Here is a 21,585-nt window from a genome sequence, read left to right on the forward strand (position 1 = left end):
TACCTTTCGTATTATATATTGGTGTACCATCTTTGTTTAACACATTATTAGATTTTAATTTATGTACCCCAAAATTTTCCTTAACTTTCCTGTATGCTCCGTCTATTTTACCAATGTTCATTTCTCTTTCCACTTCTGAACACTTTTCTTTAATCCACTCTTCTTTCACCAGTTTGCACTTCCTGTTTATAGCATTTCTTAATTTCCGATAGTTCCTTTTACTTTCTTCATCACTAGCATTCTTATATTTCCTACGTTCATCCATCAGCTGCAATATATCGTCTGAAACCCAAGGTTTTCTACCGGTTCTCTTTATTCCGCCTAAATTTGCTTCTGCTGATTTAAGAATTTCCTTTTTAACATTCTCCCATTCTTCTTCTACATTTTCTACCTTATCTTTTTTACTCAGACCTCTTGCAATGTCCTCCTCAAAAATCTTCTTTACCTTCTCTTCCTCAAGCTTCTCTAAATTCCACCGATTCATCTGACACCTTTTCTTCAGGTTTTTAAACCCCAATCTACATTTCATTATCACCAAATTATGGTCGCTATCAATGTCTGCTCCAGGGTAAGTTTTGCAGTCAACGAGTTGATTTCTAAATCTTTGCTTAACCACGATATAATCTATCTGATACCTTCCAGTATCGCCTGGCTTTTTCCAAGTGTATATTCTTCTATTATGATTTTTAAATTGGGTGTTGGCAATTACTAAATTATACTTCGTGCAAAATTCTATAAGTCGGTCCCCTCTTTCATTCCTTTTGCCCAGCCCGTATTCACCCACTATATTTCCTTCCTTGCCTTTTCCAATGCTTGCATTCCAATCTCCAACTATTATTAAATTTTCATCTCCTTTTACGTGTTTAATTGCTTCATCAATCTCTTCGTATACACACTCTACCTCATCATCATCATGGGCGCTTGTAGGCATATAGACGTTAACAATCGTTGTCGGTTTAGGTTTTGATTTTATCCTTATTACAATGATTCTATCGCTATGCGTTTTGAAATACTCCACTCTCCTCCCTATCTTCTTGTTCATCACGAAACCTACTCCTGCCTGCCCATTATTTGACGCTGAGTTAATTACTCTAAAATCACCTGACCAAAAGTCGCCTTCCTCTTCCCACCGAACCTCACTAATTCCTACTATATCCACATTTGTCCTACCCATTTCCCTTTTTAAATTTTCTAGCCTACCAACCTTTTTCAAGCTTCTAACATTCCACGCTCCGATTCGTTATTTTTTAATTTTCTGGTGACCCCTTCCTTAGTAGTCCCCACCCGGAGATCCGAACGGGGGACTATTTTACCTCCGGAATATTTTACCAAAGAAGGCGAGGCGCCTTCCTTGGTAAAATATTCCATTATTGCTATGTGAAAATGCAGAGAGCCACATTTTCTTGGAAAAAAAGCAGCTGTACTTTTCCATTGCTTTCAGCTGCGCAGTACTCAGAGGACTGAGTGATGTTGATACGGCCGTTTAAGTCGTCCTGACTCACGCCCCTAACAACTACTGAAAGAGCTGCTGCCCTCTTTCAGGAATCATTCCTTAGTCTGGCTCTCAACAGATACCTCTCCGATATGGTTGCACCTTCGGTCCAGCTACTCTGTATCCCTGAGCACTCAAGCCCCCTCACCAACGGCAAGGTCTCATGATTCATAGAGGAGGATAAATAAATAAATAAACTAGATTAAATTAAAATTTAATCTAATTAAAATTAAATTTGAATTTTTAAAAATTAAAAAAATTTATTTTTTATCACAAAAAATTGTTTTTGTTCAAATTTAATTAGTAAATAAAAATATTTTCACCAATCATGCTGACCATCATCAATGATCTCTTACCATTACTGAAAAATTAAGCTACTTCATTGTTATGTAATATTTCATTTAGAGTTTTTCATTACAACACTAGTTTCTTTTAAGAATTTATTATGATCGGTTGACTAATTGATTTTGTCTATCTTAACCGCATTTTTAAGCCACTTTTGTTATTTATATCTTTTTTTACCTTTTTTATAACTGTTTTTTACTGAATTAATCTTTTCTGTACTACTGCCAACATTGCTATTGAAAACACACTAGTGTGTTCACATTTAATGAAATAAGGATTTGGTGAAGAGTTAGGTCATATAATGAAGTTTCAAAAGATATAGTGTCAAAAATCATCAAACAATTTAATACAGGGAGATTAAGATTAATAATACGAGAAAACCAGGAGGCCTAAATCTCCAACAGTTAATAAGAAACCGTTAAGAGATTATGCAAGTATTTATTGAGAATCCTCATTCCTTGACTCAAACAGCAACATGAGAACATACGCAACATTATTCGAACATTAAAAAGTGAAAACCTCAAACCCTTCAAAGTTTGTCTGCTGCAAGAACTTAATGAAGATTTATACAGTTAAAGAAGATTTGTGAGGTCTGCAAAATTATTATGAATATCTTTGCGAAGAAGATCCTAAATTATTAGCAACAGAATTTTTAGTGATGAGGCCACATTTTTTTTTTAAAAGTCACGTAAATTGCCATAATTGTTAAAACTGGACTGATATTAATCCACGGTATCATGAGGCATATATATAATATCCAGACAAAGTAAATTTATGGGCAGGCATTGTCTCTCTCTCTCTCTCTCTCTCTCTATATATATATATATATATATATCATATATTTGTTAATGGAAATTTGAATGCAGTTAAGTATGAGGCTTTGCTTCACGACCATGTCATTCCAAACATCAAAATGTTGTTGTTCCAACTTTCAGAACATTTGGTGCCTTGCCTCAATTTGGTCTTCAAGTACATGAAATTTGAAATCTATTTTTCCTGGAAGATGGACTAGCTGAAGGAGGTCAAATAGAATGGCCAGTAAGATCACCCGACTTGTCACCATTGGATTACTTTCTTAGGGGCAATTTAAAAAGTATTGTTTATCATAATAAGCCACAAGATATGATGATATATGATATACATCATCTATATATGGACAAAAGAGAATTCAATAATCAGCAGAAAATGCCTCTAGGGAATCATTGAATAATGTAGTTTCATCCTTTTTTAACTGACTGGCACACTGTCAAGCAACTGTAATAAGCAAAAATAAAAAGTTTTTTTAATAAATTTATTCGATAATATCTATTTAATCATAACAGTCTCTTAAATAAAACAAGGCTGAGATGGTTGTGTTTTTTAGTCTTTGATAATTGATTCTTCTGTATTTTTTAGCGCTGAATCTGACAATAACCTTCAATTTTTCCATCATGTCAGGATTTTTTGCAATTTCAAAATTTGTAAAAAGTTAAAAATTGCAAAAAATGTGATACAATAAAATAGATAAAGCTTTTTTTGATAATAAATTAATATATTCACTTTTTTGAATTATACTATGCATTCTTATAGCCTGAAGATGAGACACCAAGCCAAGCTTGAAGCTTGGCCGACAGGTTGTGACAAGACTTAACAAGATGTAACATAGCAAACTTCCGTTTTAAAAATGGCTAAAAGAGGCTGCAAAAATTCTACAGATTCTTTTTGTTACATTAGCGATAAGTTAATGGTGGAAAGGCAAAAAAAAGTATAACAAGTTTCAGTCAACAAGTGTACCTCACATATTATGGAGTCAAAATAGGGGATTAAGACAAAACTTGGGCACCCCGCCGCATTTGCTACACATGTGTTGAAGGATTTAGACGGCGGTCAAAGGATGAACAAGAAGTGTTCAGATTTGGATTTCCAATGGTGTGGCGAGAGCCACAAAATCACACCGATGATTGTTACTTTTGTTCGACCGGTGTTCACAGCTTCAATTTGAAGAATAAAAAATAAAATCATCTATCCAGATATGCCATCCACTTTATGCCCAGTTCCTCACGGTCCTGATGTACCGGTGCCAATTCCACCACAAAATTTACCTGAAATAGACGGTTTCACAAGCGATTTAAATGAAGATAACATTGAGGAGTATGAACCTGGAGGTAGCTGTGTGCCAGAGCTTTATTTACAGTCTTCGACTTTTAACAAATATTGAAATTTGCAAAAAAATGCATATGAATCAATTATATATCAAAAGTTAAAAAACATTCCACAACCCAAATTTTGCAGGCTTGAGTAATCAATGTAATTTTTTCAAACTACAAACTTTATCTCATTGCCATTTTGGGTATAGATATCATACCGACTTTTTATTTATACCATTTTTCTTAAAGAGATCTTATACCATTTTAAAGAAACCTTTATCACACAAAGGTTGTTACCATTTAAAGTATTTAAGTTTCAACCCCTGGGCCACCCCTAAAGAGAGTGGTTGAAATTCTATTTCTTGTCAAAAGGTAAAGTAGTTGCCCGATAGATACCTTATCCAGAGAATTACAGTATTCTATCTGGAATGGTTTTAAAGTTGTTGAGAGGTTTCCATACTTTTGCTCTGTATATTTAATTGTAAAATTTAGATGTTTAATTGAACAGCATTAGAATTGCAATATGCAAATTAATAATTATTTTTATAATGTTCAAAAAACAGTTGCATACTACTAGTAAATTATGAGTGTTTACATATGTGTAAATATCTAATGGATGCACCATATTCTAGTCATTTGTTTACAATGGCGACATTAATTTAAATTTGATTTTGTTACTTTATTATTAGTACATGTACTGTATATATTACATATTTAATTCTGGGTTTCAAAAAAAAAAACTTTTTTCCCGATGAAACACATGAAAAAAGTGTGTAACGATTGTATTTTAATGAATAAAGAACATAATTGTTTTACTACCTTAAATTACAAAATGCATGGAAAAATTTCAGTTTTTCACAGAAGATACATATATATGGATGAAACTTGAAGGTGATGACAAACCAATATTCAAAGAGATGACCTAAACTTTTCATTCGCTTCTTGACCTTGAAGAATGTCAAAGAGAAAAAAAATACAAAAGAATGGTTACATAATATAATAAAGTTAACCATTAAGTGAAAATGAAACAATAAGATTTCTAAAAAAAAAGTGCTAGTGAGAATGACTTCAAGATGACATCAACACTGGGCTGTTCATAATGAAAATTTTACTGCATTAAAAATTTCACTAGCTTAGTACATGAACTGTATGACTTGAAATGAATTGTAATCTTTATAAAAAAGTTATCTTCCAGCAATGAAAATTGAAAAATGGTACAGAAAAATTAGTAATTATTTTTAAAAAACTTTCCATTTATCGAAAAAAGTAATCTTTTGGAAGGCTAACATAATTTGGAATTTTTTAAAGCGCTTTTCGTGCTTAATAAAGTTAAGTAATATAGTTAAAATTAAGCAGTATAGTTAACATTAACCTACCTTTTTCTCTGCAACAGTAAAAATAAGATAAATAAATAGAAATATACTAAAATCAATATAAATATTGTCTTAATCTAATTAATTTTAAAATTTCTATTATTTTGCTACTTTAATAGTTTATGTTCAATAATTTTAACGCATTGTAAATTGAAACCGATCTACATCTCAATTAGTTTCAATTATTGACACGTAATTACATTTGTTAAATCAAATAATTATATAAATGTTGTAGGAAAACAACAGAACATCACCTGTTTGTATAGGAAAAGAATAATATATATCTGTGAATTTTTCAGGAGTGGTAAAAGCACGTATTTTCACACGATATGTAGAGCCACTTTTAAGAGGACCATTGCAGTATCCAACAGCATGACCTTCACAACTTTCTTCACCCACAGTGAAATCTTCAACCGATGAATTCTTAAATGGATAATAAGGTTCCATCACCTGTTAAATATCCAAAGACACATATCTAAATAGATATCAAAAATTAAACACACTAACAATCAATCTATCGATCTGATTGAATTTAATGACATTATCTATTAGTAGGTCTAATTATTTATACCATTTTTGATTTATAGTTTTATACTACAGATTAATACGATTTTGATTTATACCATTGATTTTAGTTAAAGTTAAATTTGAAATAAAATTTGAAATCACTACATCTTTTTTCCTTCTTAAATCCAAAAGATCTTTATCTCTATAATATTCAACATGATAAATAACATATGTTATCAGTATATCTTTGTCTTTTACAGTTTTTTCTTGTTTTATCTCTGTTTAAAATAATAATATTAACTATTCCTCACAAATTACATATAATTATGAATATGCAAAGAAAAAGAAAGGAAAGGAATATATTTTATTGACAGGAAGTTTGTTAATTTTTGAATTAAAAAAACTGTAACCTAATACCTAAATCGATTAATCCAAATCAATACATTTTTAAGTTTCTAGAAACCTGGCAAGTTTTCATTCAAATTATCTACAATAAGGTATAAATCACTGTTAATTTTTTTAAATTATTTTTTCTTATTGAATAAAAAACTTCTTACAGCAAATGATCTCAGCTGAATGTGATGAAATTGGCCATACTGAACCTTGCTCAACAAAGAGATCTAAAGAGTGCCCTGGCAAAGCAATAATCTCCCATCCGCTATATCATAATTCAGAGATTAATACTTTGAAAACAGGGCAAGAATAAAGGAAAACAGCAGTGGATTTCAAAACTGATGTGATTTTTGGAACACACAACTACAGAAAAAAAGATATGAAACAGGAGTTGATGGAAGAGGTAAGTAAGTAAAGGTTGAAGATATTGGAATCGATAGAGCTGCAGAAAAATAAAAAAAAAGTCCCATGTAGAATAAAAAAATTTGAAGTAAGATAGTCAGGAAACAATAAATATGCTGGGCAAATAAGGATGTAGGATTAGTAACAATTCCATAAACCAAAAACAGAGTAGCAAATTAGGAAGTTATTATGCTAAAAATATATTTTTGATTTTTTAAAATTTAGAAAAATATTTAAAAAATCAAAGTTTAGATAGTTGTAGCGATTTGATCATGTATGCTGGATGGGAGGGAAAAGAATTACATTAACAAAGACAAAGCATGTTTACAAATTGGAGGCAAACCTACAAGTTCAATGATCTATTCAGAACAGTAAGGGAGGAAATGAAAAGGAGACAGAAAATAAGAACTGAAGAAAGTTTAATGAGGATGAAGTGCCATGGACATAAAGGGAAAGGAGAAAAAACTGGACGAAATAAATACCTGATATGGAGGCCAAATGCTATATGCCTGTACATCTCTCCAGCTAGGCATTTCTAAACTTGATGCATTTTTGCTATCATCTTCAGCTACAATTATTGTATATGCAATTACCTGAAAACAAATAAAATAATAATTTCATGTGATTATGCTATATAAAATTATTTGCAACCTTACCCTCATAATAAAAATCAAAATATAAGTACCATTTGGTACATAAAAAAAACAACAAAGTTAATCAAGTAAAAAATTTCAATTTATTTAAATTTAGAAATTAAGTACACTTAAACAAACAATATCATAAAGTTAAAATTGATCACATTACAAAATAGAATAAACAGAAAAAAATGGCAACAAATTTTAACCCTGAAACTTATGGCTACATCACTATATACACATTCAATTCTTTGAAGACAGAATTCTTCAGGTCGATGGTTGCATGGAGCATCTAGTAAAAAAATTAAGGAAAAATTAGTTTTTCTGCTTTATTTGCACTGCAGCAGATCCTCATTGAGAAATCCTGTCAACGCCCTTACAAACTCATTCGTGTCATTTTGACAATGAATTTTATATTTGAATACGCCTATGAGCCAAGGTCTCTATCTCCCAATGCCTTTTTTTTTTAATAAAAAAGGCATTTCAAGAAGAAAGACAATTGCCATTGTCTAGTAGGTATGTTACAATAGGGATTGTAAGTGGTGCAGCTGCTACTGTTCCCTATGACAGGCATCCCTTCATTTAGATTTATCAATAAAACCTAAAGCTGGTTTGAGCTAATGTAAATTTTCTTGATATTTAATGTTTTATTAAACATATTAATTTGATTAAACATATTTATTTAATGTTCTATTTTTAAACACGTCTTTACAAACAGTATAGCAAATAGAAATTATCTACTGGAAAGCAATCAAATGATCGGTATTAACAGAAGAGGATTTGTACGAGTAGATTAGGTAACATTGCTGAAGACTTCTTTACTAAAAGTTTACAACTAGAAAGAGCTGATACAAAATAGAGAAAAATGCAAGCACGTTTTTGAGTAATCAAAAATTGACATATCAGTAATAAGCTTACATATACATAAATAAACTGCCGTTTGTACGGCAAACTTCAGTAGGAACTACTTGGAACTAGGTGGTGGTAGTGCTACATGAAAACAATAATAAATAAATTGAATTTATGCTATGTTAAATGTGTTGAAAATTAACATAATAATAAAGCTGCTACACAGCTTGAATTATTTATGAACAAATTACAAGTATAGTTTTGTTTGATTTAGATTAGCATACTAATTCTCTTAACATGGAGTGAAATTCAATTTTTAAAAGATAAAAACCAGCATAAATTATTTATTCTAATAATAATAAACAGCAAAAAAAATCAAAGTTATTATTATATTATACAGGCAAAAAAAATTGTAAAATTAAATTAATATTTAATTAACTTGCTTTTGATTAATAAATTATTACATCCTTTGTGTCATCGATACATAGTTAAATTAATACAATTAATAAATATAAGATTAAATCAAATCATTGGACCTCACTTTCTGTTTCCCTGTAATATATTTATTGAAAAATTTAATACCTGATTATGAGAGACTAACATTTAAAGTAAATTTATGTTACAAAAATAAATAAGCAAATAAATTTACGAAATAAACATGCTTTTCACACAAGCAGATAAGACATGTATTATTGAACCGATTAAAAAAATAAAGTTATTCCTGTCAGCTAAGTTTTTAATTTTGTTTTATTTGTTTGAGTTTACTGTATATTTCAAACTATCATTTATAAGAATTACTCTGTAATTCTGTACTTGACTTGTTCAAGTTGGTACAGAGGAATATAGGTCTTATATATATATATATATATATATATATATGAGAGTAAATTATTAATGAGATACTTTTATACAATTTAAAAATTGATATCTCTCTGCTGAAACATAATTTTGTTCACATTCTTTTATTTATGTACTTCTTGTTAGTCAAGTTTTGTTATCTAAACTGTTGGAAACTTTTTATGGAAAATCTATTTCAATGCAATTCTTTCATTTTTTATTGTATCTTTGATTTTACTATTTATTGTTGTCATCTATTTTAACATTACTGATGGCAATTTTTAATTTATTATTATCTTTAGTGTCACTATTCATTATACATTACGCTGTTTATAATAGTTAAAAACTTGCTAGATTTTTAATCTATATGTAAAAAAAAATCAAAAAATCTTATACGTATATAAATTAAATCTTGAAAATGAATGTTTATCAACAAACAGAAGATTTATCTTGAAGCTATTAAAGCTATATTATTATCACTACAAATTTTTAAAAAGAACAGTTATCAAACTAAACAGAAACTACATCCAGAATAGTTTAACTTGAGATGATGACCTTGGAGTATTAATAAAATAAAACTTTGTCCATTATCATCATAGCCTTACTTTGTATTCTTTTAGTTTTAAGATATTACTATTCCATGAGATATTGCTATCACAGGTTGCAATAAGATGCATTTTCCTTTCATCCAGGGCCAAGGTTTTAAACCATATAGCAAGCATTACCTACTTTCTCAATGTATAAAGAGATAATTGAAATCTTATACTATTTTATAGTACACAATTTAAGTTTCATTAAATTTTGTTAAAAAAAATTTGAGATTAAAAAACTGACTGTCTAATATAATGAAAATACTGTCCAAGGCTTCTTGACAGATCTAGTTTGCAGCAGCAAGTTTATGAATGATAAAAACACTTCCAACACGGGATATAATTCAGTTGGACGATAAAAAAAATTTTCATTACCCGGATTTATTGGGAATCATAAAAGATGTCATTAATGTTACAACACCAACCATGAAACGACAACATTTTATGAATATTTAAGTCCTTAAATAAAAACTGCTGAACAATCTGAAGGTTGTATCAAAATAAACATTTTTGGAAAAAGATTAGCCATGTATTTTACATGATGAGATCACCATGAAGTGAACAAAATAAACAAAAATTGCAGTATAATTATTTTTTATTACATTATTACAATTCATATGAATCAATGAAAATTAAATAATTATGAATAAAGATAATGAAATGTCACATCATGTAGCCTTTTTTCAGAAAAAAATGTGAACGGAGGATTCAATTTGTATGTTAGAAGCAGGCAATTTCTTTCTTTAAAAACACTGGTCTGAATCAATATGCAATACAATAATGATATCACAATACAATAATGTTAATGAATATTTTACCAAGTATAGGCATCTTCTGTTTCCAAATAGCTTCAGGTCCATAACCAATACGAGTTTCAGCCTGTATGCGGAATATATAACTCTTTCCAGGAATGAGATTCTTAATAGTGCCATGGAGCTCCCACGGTTTAAAATCTCGTACTTGTATATGTGTAGAACCCTACAAAAATAAAATTTCATAATTTAAAACCTAAGATACATATATTGTAGACTGAATCTACTATGGTACTGTAACTTTAATTTTAAATTACTGTGAAGGGATTTGCTAATAGACATAATTAATCAAGAGTTATAATGCACAAGAAATCTATTCTGGCTATTATTAATTTTTTTTCACCAGCAACATTTTTGTTAACTAATTTCATTAACCGATATTTTTATAATCAATTAGCAGGGGGTAGGGATTTAAAACATGAATCTACAAGCTCCTACTGTACCCGCAGAATGAATATAAACTTTCCATTGTCAATGAAAGTACATATATACTGAAGAAAAATTTACAACAATTAAAATATACTAAATTTTATAAACATTGAAATCTCATAAAGAACTATGATAAATGACTATGGAAATGAATGAAAATAAGATTACAAAAACCATTTATAAAAATTTAATTTAAAATCTAAAACTAGATGGCTATTTTGATTATTAAACAACACTGATAAACATGCAGCAAAATACAAAAAGAACATTTAGCAATGTTTTTATATCAGGAGTAAAATTACAAATATCTTGTTTTGCAGTTTATTTGGTATAAATCTCTACAATTAGAAAAATGCAATAAAAAAAGTGCTTAAATTTCCTACTTTAAAGACAACAAACATATCAAGCTACAAATTATGATCATATTAATGGAACTTAACAATTAAACTTAATTAGTCAGTGCCAATTATTAATGGGAATGCTCAGAAAGAGTCGAACTTGGCCTAGATAACCATTGATTTTCTTTAACTATACTTACACCTGCCTATTGTTACACAGTACATCATATAAAAAAAAATATAAAAAAAATAAAAAAAAAAAAAAAAATATACAAAAAAATTCAACTAATTTTATTTCTTGTCAATAAATATTAAACAACTATCTGAAATATAATAACAAATATCAATCATAAGAATACTCAAACCCACGGCTCTAGAATTTAAGAGAATATTAGTTATAAATATTATATACAGCTGAAAGCAATGGAAAACTACAGCTGCTTTTTTCCAAGAAAATGTAACTTTCTGTATTAACAAAGATGGAGGTGCCTTCCTTGGTAAAATATTCCAGAGGTAAACTAGTCCTCTGTTCGAATCTCTGGGTGGTGACTACTAAGGAAAGAGTAGCAATTAGTGAAGTTTGGTGGGAAGAGGATAACGAATTGTGGTCAGGTTATTTTAGAATAATTAACACAGCTTCAAATAAAGGGCAGAGAAGAGTAGGTTTTGTAATGAACAAGAAGATAGAAGAGAGTAGTAGAGTATCTCAAAATGCATAGCAACAGAATCATTGTAATAAGGATAAAATCAAAACCTAAGCTGACAATTGTTAACGTCTATATGACTACAAGTTCCAAGATAATGAGGAAGAGTGTGTATATGAAGAAACTGACGGTGCAATTAAACACATAAAAGGGGATGAAAATTAATAATAGTTGGAGATTGGAATGCAAGCATTGGAAAAGGCAAGGAAGAAAATATTGTGGGTGATTATGGGCTGGACAAAAGGAATGAAAAAGGGGACCGACTTATAGAGCTTTGCACAAAGTATAATTTAGTAATTGCCAACAACCAGTTTAAAAATCATAATAAATAAATATACACATGGAAAAGGACAGGAGATACTGCAAGGTATCAGATAGATTATATCATGGTTAAGCAAAGATTTAGAAATCAACTCATTGACTGCAAAAGCTTACTCTGGAGCAGAGATTGATAGTGACCATAATTTAGTGATAATGAAATGTAGATTGGGGTTTAAAAACCTGAAGAAAAGGTATCAGATGAATTTGTGGAATTTAGAGAAGCTTGAGGAAGAGGAGGTAAAGAAGATTTTTGAGGAGGACATTGCAAGACGTCTGAATAAAAAAGATAAGGTAGAAGATGTAGAAGAAGAAAGGGAGAAGGTTAAAAAGGAAATTCTTAAATCAGCAGAAGCAAATTAGGCGGAACTGGTAAATTAAGAGAACTGGTAGAAAACCTTGGATTTCAGAGTATATATTACAGCTGATGGATGAACGTAGAAAATATAAGAATGCTAGTGATGAAGAAAGTAAAAGGAACTATTGACAATTAAGAAATACCATAAACAGGAAGTGCAAACTAGCCTAAAGAATAGTGGAGTAAAGAAAAGTGTTCAGAAGTGGAAAGAGAAATGATCATTGGTAAAATAGACTGAGTATAGAGAAAAGTTAAGGAAAATTTTGTGGTACATAAATTAAAATCTAATATTGTGTTAAACAAAGGTGATACACCGATTTATAATACGAAAGGAAAGGTCGATAGGTGGGTGGAATATATTTTAGAGTTATATGGAGGAAATGAATTAGAAAATGAATAGAGGAAAATTATAGAGGAAGAAGAGGAAGTTGAAGCGGATGAAAGGGGAGAAACAATATTGAGATCTGATTTTAAGAGAGCATTAAAAGATTTGAATGGCAGAAAGGCTCCTGGAATAGACGGAATACGTGCTGAATTACTGCGCAGTGCAGGTGAGGAAACAATATAGATTATACAAACTGGTATGTAATATTTACAAAAAAGTGGAAGTTCCATCAGACTTCAAAAAGAGTGTTATAGTCATGATACCAAAGAAAGCAGGAGCAGATAAATGTGAAGAATATAAAACAATTAGCTTAACTAGTCACGCATTAAAACCTTAACTAGAATTCCATACAGAAAAATTGAGAGGAGAGTGGAAGAAGTGTTAGAAGAAGACCAATTTAGTTTCAGGAAAAGTATAGGGACAAGGGAAGCAATTTTAGCGCTCAGATTAATAGTAGAAGGAAGATTAAAGAAAAACAAGCCAACATACTTGGCATTTACAGACCTAGAAAAGGCATTCGATAACATAGACTGGATTCAAATGTTCAACATTAAAAAAAATAAATTAGGTTTCAATTTACAGAGATAGAAGAACAATTGCTAGCATTTACAGGCACCAAACAGCAACAGTAATAATTGACGAACATAAGAAAAAAGCAGTAATAAAAAAGGGAGTTTGACAAGGATGTTCCTTATCCCCCATTACTTTTTAATCTTTACATAGAACTAGCAGTTAATGATGTTAAAGAACAATTTAGATCCGGAGTAACAGTACAAGTGAAAAAATAAAGATGCTACGATTTGCTGATGATATAGTAATTCTAGCTGATAGTAAGTAGAACTACTGCATGAGAATAAACAAGAACAAAACAAAAGTAATGAAATGTAGTAGAAATAATGTAGATGTACCACTGAATATAAAAATAAGAAGAGAAAAAATTACAGAGGTAGGAGAATTTTGTTATTTGGGAAGTAGATTTACTGAAGATGGACGAACGATATAAAATGCCCAAGCACAGGCGAAATGAGCCTTCAGTCAGAAATATAATTTGTTTACATCAAAAATTAATTTAAATGTCAGGAAAACATTTTTGAAAGTATATGTTTGGAGCATAGATTTATATGGAAGTGAAACTTGGACAATCTTTTGAAATGTGGTGCTATAGGAGAATGTTCAAAATCAGATGGGTGTATTGGCAAATTGATGAAGAAAGAAGCATACAAAAATATAGTTAAAAGAAGAGACAGACTTATAGGCCACATATTAAGGCATCCTGGAATAGTCACTTTAATATTGGATGGACAGGTAGAAGGGATAAACTGTTCAGGCAGGCGACATTTGGAATATGTAAAATAAATTGTTAGCGATGTAGGATGTAAGGAGTATACCGAAATGAAACGACTGGCATTAGAGATAGGGATTGAAGAGTTGCATCAAACACTCAAATGACTGAAGACAAAAAAAATATATACATATTTATAGACTGGGATCATACTTTAGGCACACAACAAAGTATTACATTATCCTACACATTTCTTTATAAAATTCTGGGTATCATACCTCAAGCCCATATGTTATAGTGAATTTTCTGATGACTCCATTTTGTTCGTTACCAGGAAGAGTCCATTCGAATGATATATCACCAGGCAGAACATCAACTGGATGAAACTTCTCAACCTGTAATTAGGGAAAAAAATAAACCTGAATTGTCAAAATGTTGCAAAAAGTATTGTTGTAACTTATTCAAGTTTAAATTGTAACAATACTATAAAAAGATATCTATAAAAAGAAAACACCAAGTACATTTAGTCATTTATAATCAATTCAGTAGATATAATAGTAAAATTTTACATACCTTTCCTGGAACAGACTCCTGAGTAGTGAATATGGCAGAAACAGGTAAAGATCTTCTTAAAACTGATGACTCTGTACCAGATCGTACAACAACAGTGAATGTATAATTACGATGAGGTTTCAAATCTCCAATAGTTATAGAGTCATGAAGAGTTAGATTTTGAATAAGTAAACCTTCTGTATTAAGATACTGCACCTTGAAAAAAAAAATCAAACTAAATATCTCTACTTCTTTGGAGAAAACTTAAAAGCACTATACTGTTAACATTAATAAATATCAACAAAAATTACAATACTGATTTCTCTTGTTTTTAAGTACAAAAGTATTTATTAGATTTATAACATGGTAGAAGTAACAGGTTATTTTAAAATTAATGAAGTAAATTCAAGAATTTCTACTTTTCACACATATATGATGTCCAAGCAATGTTAATGAAAACAGTTATCTAAATCTTGATATAGGTTATCTGTAATTAAATTAAAGATTTATTTATAAATTAAAAAATTATTTATCCATAAATAAAGATTTATAGATTAAGACACAGTAATAACCAGAATTGAAAGCCAATTAACTTTAAGAATTGAAAGCCATTACCATTAAATGAAAAGTTCTATTCTTTGAAAGAATCTTAAATTTATTAGTTGAAATAATATATTTGGTGAATAATGTTAGTTTTATTATAAAAATGAATGATATTCATACCACCTTTGTGTTATATGCAGATTTGGTCAATTTTGAGACAAAATGAAATATATGAAAATGTGATCACTAACACAACACAAAAGATCTGGCTTGTTCAGCATATTTTAATAATCTGACTGAACACTTAAATTAATTTCAATCTGTAACTAACTGTCATGACAGAATGTTGTCACACTCCAACAGCCCTGAGCATGTTTTAAATGTTTAAATATATCTATATAATAAGGTTTTATTATATTGCTGTCAATAAAGATTTTATTACATATTCATTTAAAGTGACATTTTGTACATTTAATATAACAGATATAATCGGGACAGTAAATCAAACCAGATACTGTTTTCACAGCTTTCTGAATTGGACAGTTATATAACTTCAACTGAAGAAATAATCCAGTGAAAATATAGCGGGGAAAAAATTTCCATACTAAACAAATTTTAAATAAAAAATAAAATAAGTGTTACCTCAAATGCATTGAACTCTCCTTTTGGTGTGTCCCAAATTAAGGTGATAGCTGTGTCAGTAATTGATGTGGCATTTATACCAGTAATAGGTTCTGGATCTGAAATGCATCAATAAATAACTGTTTTTAAAAAAATTAAAAATGAAGACACATGCCCACAGGGATGCACACTGAATAAAATATATTATTGCTATTGCCATAATCTGTTAAGCCTTAGTGACAGTATCGGGCACAGGAACTCTGTTAAGGCACACCAATAATGACGATTTAAAAATATATGGCAATTAGTCTATTAAGTTATTTCAGTCTATCATAATGAATTATTCGATACCACAATTTTAACTATAAAGTGGAGCTTATGAACAATGATTTAATTTTTTCTCTCAATCTATGCCAATCGTCATGCCAAAGTGGTAGCATCTCAGCCTTTCATCCAGAGGTCCTGGGTTTGAATCCCAATCAAGCATTTTTTGCACACTACAAAATTCTTTTATCATCCTTTGATAACTGTAAGTGGGCATAGGCATATTGTTACTGCATAAATAAATGTAATACTTGTTACATTACATAGTAAAATTCCATTATATTTGAAACAATTAAGTTCAAAATTTTGAAATGTACATGCACTGGGGACAAGAAAATTAGAAGAGTTTATCTTAACAGTATTTTTAATGGTTGACTGAAATGTAAGAATTTTACATTTAGATATCTTGTGTAGCTTTGTTGAATCATGTTGTTTCATGAATCCTGCACTTTCATGACAGGATTGTTAATTAAAACCTAGCACCAAAATGATGGCCGGGGCACTGAAACAAGGAACCAATGTTATTGAAATATAATATTCAGGTTGGCCTCAAATTGTCAACCTTCAGTATGACAAGGAAATTTTCTAACTTTTGCCACCACCCTGACAAATTGTTTTACAGACAAAAATCGAATATTAAAAGTTATATGTACATATTTCATGCACCTAAACAAATAATTATGTATTCATAAAATAATATCTTTTTGCTACTTACAAAGAGGAAAAATTACAAAAATGCAATTTAATATAAAGTACTGAAATTAACTACGCACAAAATTAAGCATTTATTTAATTACTCTGATAACAACAGGCAACTCTAACAAAGGCAAGTCTAATTAACTAATTAAACAAATGTTGTACTGCATATTCAAATTTAAAAATTAAATAAAATAAAGTTTAACTACAAATTATGTAGTTATGATTTATCAATTTGAAAAAAATAATTACTTATGGAATTTAGCAGTAGCTAGCTAAATGACCCTCCTCTTCCTTTTTTACTCCTTTGTACAAAATGAAGGTTCATTTTCAGAAGCGGAAATAAGACAAAAAAATATGAGATTATTTTCTCCTTTTGAGACAGTGCATTTAAATTTTTGCTTTTTTTGTTTCTATAAGAAATGATTTGATTTAACTTAAAATTACTCACTATACAAACAGTTTTATTCTGTAATAGCAATACTATGAACTAAATAAATACAGATATCCAATTACTACTCTAGTTATCTAAATAATACATCTAAATAACTTCTTTAATTAAATTCATTTACCATTATAATTTTATTACATATATATATATAATTGTTATAATATTATTATAGATCATATTTAAAACTACTCTAAACACACAAGGGATAAGTAAAACACTTCCCTACTACCTAAATTAAATTATTATTTTTAAAAACACAACTTTATTATGAATTGATAAAAAAATATTAACTTACAAAGACGGTCCTGGCGTTGGAGAGGCTGGCTAAGAACGCCATCAGATACAGTCCAAACAGTAATGTTGTACAATCGACCAGGAGTTAAACCATTGAATGTTACTTTCCATTCGGTATCATTAGCCAGTTTTTCTTTAATAGGTGTGCTAGGATCTGACAATGAAAATCTATACAAGTCAAAATGCGATGATGTCTGTGGTGTTGGTGTGTATCGCAATGTAACAGAATCAGTTGCCTGCTGATTGTTTAACACAAGCACTTCTGATAACATTAACGGCACTGAAAGCAATAAAAAGGAATTATTAATGATTAGAGAAATATAACATGACAGATAAATGAAAAGAATGGGTTAAACACTAGAGACTAACATAAAAATTATAACAGAAAATTGAAGAAATATTCCAGATAAAAATAGTAAAAGTACAACATTAAATAAAAGCTGTAAGTCATTTTATACAAACCTGATTATGAATTAACCAAAAAACACTCTTTTTAAAAAAATGATAGACTTTTTAACTGTGGCAAGTGTTTAAACTGTGCAATGTAGCTGTATAATATTGAGTCTTTATTTTGATGTATAGTAACAAGCATCTCTGAAATGGAATATAGGGCTCGGAAATCTGAATTTATAGGAACATTTATATGATGATCTTAAACAGATGGAAATGTGCAGAATTACATCATTTATTAGCAGATGTGGCATAATATCAAGAAGAAAACTCATTTTCAGTAACTTCCACTCATTTTTATCATGTTATTTGCATAAACTGGCTGTACTGATATTACAGTAATTGCAACTGTAGCATCAGTGTCAAGCTTACAGTGTTTAAAGATTGATTGGAGCCTTGTGATATGCAAAAGTGGTTAATAGAAAACTAAATTTAATAATGTTGACCTATTTTCTGAGAAAAATCTTAAAGTTTTTCATTAAATGTTTAAGAAGGGTTACAAATCAAAAATTATAAAATACAATAATACAAAAAAATTCTTATCTATGATGATATAACATCACGCACAGAGAACACTAAATAATCATAATAAGTAAACAAAGAAAATATGTATGAAATACACATTCATGTATAAAAGTGTACACATGTACGTGCACATACTGTACACACACACACCCAGATACAGCGAGAGAGAAAGGGAGGGAGAAAGAGAATGAGAGAGGAAGACAAAAGCAAAGCAGATAAATAAAACTTATTTACTGGTATTTAATATTTAACTACATTAATTTGGCTAACAAAACATAATAAAATAAAAATCTACAAAAAAAATAAAGACAATAAAAGTGGATAAAAATACAAAAAAGAAGATAAAAATCGTAATAAAATATATTCTCTAAAGCAATATGAAAATCGACTCCCAAAAAGAATAAAGCACCTTACAGAAACAACATGTTATAAATATTACAATTAATAAAATACAGTAATAATAAAAAAATGAAGTTAAAAGAACAGCAAACAATAAAGAAAAGACAATGTAAATTTATTAAAAGAAAATTTTATAGAATTAAGAGGACTCACTGGTCCTAGTAGTTAACGGTGTGATGTCACTTTCCAGCCCGTATGATACTGTGTGAATTTCAAATCTATATTTAACTCCAGGCATAAGATCTTCTATCAAAGCTCGAACAGGTTTTCCATCATCACTGCCTCCACCTGTCATGTTCTTAGTTTTCACGATCTCTTCATCACCTTCAACAACTGCCCATGATATTATGTACCATTCAATACGGCCTTCTGGACGGGGGAATTCTAACGTAACATTTGTAGAGTCCACTAACGGTGCTATACTGGACACTGGGTTTGGACCTGAAATTTAAACATAATAATTTATTACACTCTGTTATTATAATTAAAAAGAATGTAGAAAGATTTTTAATAAACAAAATTATTAACAAATTTAATATATCGATAAGCAAATATATAGTTTACATGCTGATTGTGAATGTGTTTTGTGCAACAAATGAATAAAATCAGCATATTTTAACATCTTACTAGAAAAAACAATTAAGTTAATTACTAATTTAAAATGAAAACAAATTTTGTCTTCATTAATCAAGTAGAATGGAGAGGACCAATGATTAACATTATGCAAAGTTAAGTAACCAAATAAGAAAATATAACTATTTATTATTTTCAATCTTTTGAAACTTCACATACTAGCAGTGAAAATTAATTTAATCCGCTAGATAATAAATTGATGTTTTTGAAGTTTCTTATAATAAAATACTTGTGAACAGTAAAAACATAAAATTAAAAAAATTATAAAAAGATAAGATTTACGTTTTAAGTATGATAAGATCACACTTTTTGTGGTCATTTCTTATTTTTTTTGACACAAATGACACTTTTGAATTCGCTTTTTTATTTTATTAATTTTTTCTTAATTTATTCTTACTAACTCTGAAAATTATTAAAAAACTGCACACCTGGGATATGTTAAAACACAGATTTTTTAATGTATTTTCCATAACTGTGGAGTAGATTAATTAGTCGCAGAGTCTAGTATGAATAGTTGTTAATTAAAATTATTTTTTAGTTTTAAACATCACTTAACCCACTTATACGTTCATTCATAACTTAAATTCATTATCATATCATACAAATTCATTTACTAACACTTTAAAATAATTTACATATCAAATGAGTGATCTAGAAGTACATACCATTATGTACTATAAATTACATTATTATCTATAAATAAGAAGAAAAGTATAATTTGAAAATCTCTAAGTTTAGTATAAATTCTTTATTTGAGCAACACAAAAATAAAAAATACATAAAGAATACATTAAAAATAAATTAGATAAAACAAAAAAAAAATACTATGAACAATATAAACAACTGAAAATTGTTTTTTTTTTTTTAATAATTTAATGAGGACATTGAACGCTAAGAGAATATCAACCACAATATTGCTCTTACAGCACAAGTTTTCTTTAACTATTTATATATTTTTTTAATGTGATGATGTAATCTAGATAATATTATTTTGTTTGAAATTTACTTTTTCTTTTATTCAAGATAATTAACACATTAGGTGATCAAAAGTTTAAAAGTTATGTTTTTATTTCTTCTCTTTCAGACAATAATATATGTGCAGATAGAAACCTTCAAAAAGTTTGTATTAGTTTACCTTACATCCAGTACATAATAAGACTAAAAAAAGTGAAAAAATATACATAAAGTATTTATACAATAATAAATATCATTGAAAACATTTCTAAAACTTACAATACTGAAATATTTAAAGTAGCACACAAACCTAACATAATAAAATATTTAAAAATAAAAAATAATAATAAAACAAACAATCTGTGTAGAATTTACAAAATTAAATGTAATGATTTTGATGGTATTTCTATAGGAAGATCAAATAGAGACTTTAAAACTAAATTTCTTGAACATTATAAAAATTTCAGAAATAAATTAGGTTTATCTAACACGGCATCATACCATTTAATAAACAACAAACATTCTACTTCTGATATTAACACAAATTTAAAAATATTATAAGATGACATAAAATTAAATATATTAAAAAAAAATTACATTTTAAATGCATACAAAATTTCAATTTGATAAACCATCATACAGTGTTTGAGAGTGACTGTCTTATAAAAAACTGCAACAGATAGTAGCACTAGAATACAAATATGTGAAATTTCTTTATTATTTTTATTTTAACATTCTTATTAGGCAATAACAGAATTATTTCAATCATGACTGAGGATGCAGGATCCTGTGAAAATACTTTCATGAAATTCTTATCTCAATATTCCATTCTTTGTGGTTTAAAATTAGTAAATCATTGTATAAAGTATAATTATTGGAAAGTGGTGATAAAGAAAAATAATAAACAATATATAAAAACTATTATATTATCACTTCAGGTGTGTTGAACATAACAAGGAAGATGAAAC

General features: G+C 28.9%; 1 pseudogene; it reads right to left on the reverse strand.

Annotated features, from left to right (window-relative positions):
- LOC142318553 (tyrosine-protein phosphatase 10D-like) overlaps positions 1 to 21,585 on the reverse strand; it is an 85,698-nt pseudogene that overhangs the window by 33,256 nt on the left and 30,857 nt on the right.

Source organism: Lycorma delicatula, chromosome 1 (genome assembly GCF_047948215.1).
Source record: "Lycorma delicatula isolate Av1 chromosome 1, ASM4794821v1, whole genome shotgun sequence".
Lineage (NCBI taxonomy): Eukaryota > Metazoa > Arthropoda > Insecta > Hemiptera > Fulgoridae > Lycorma > Lycorma delicatula.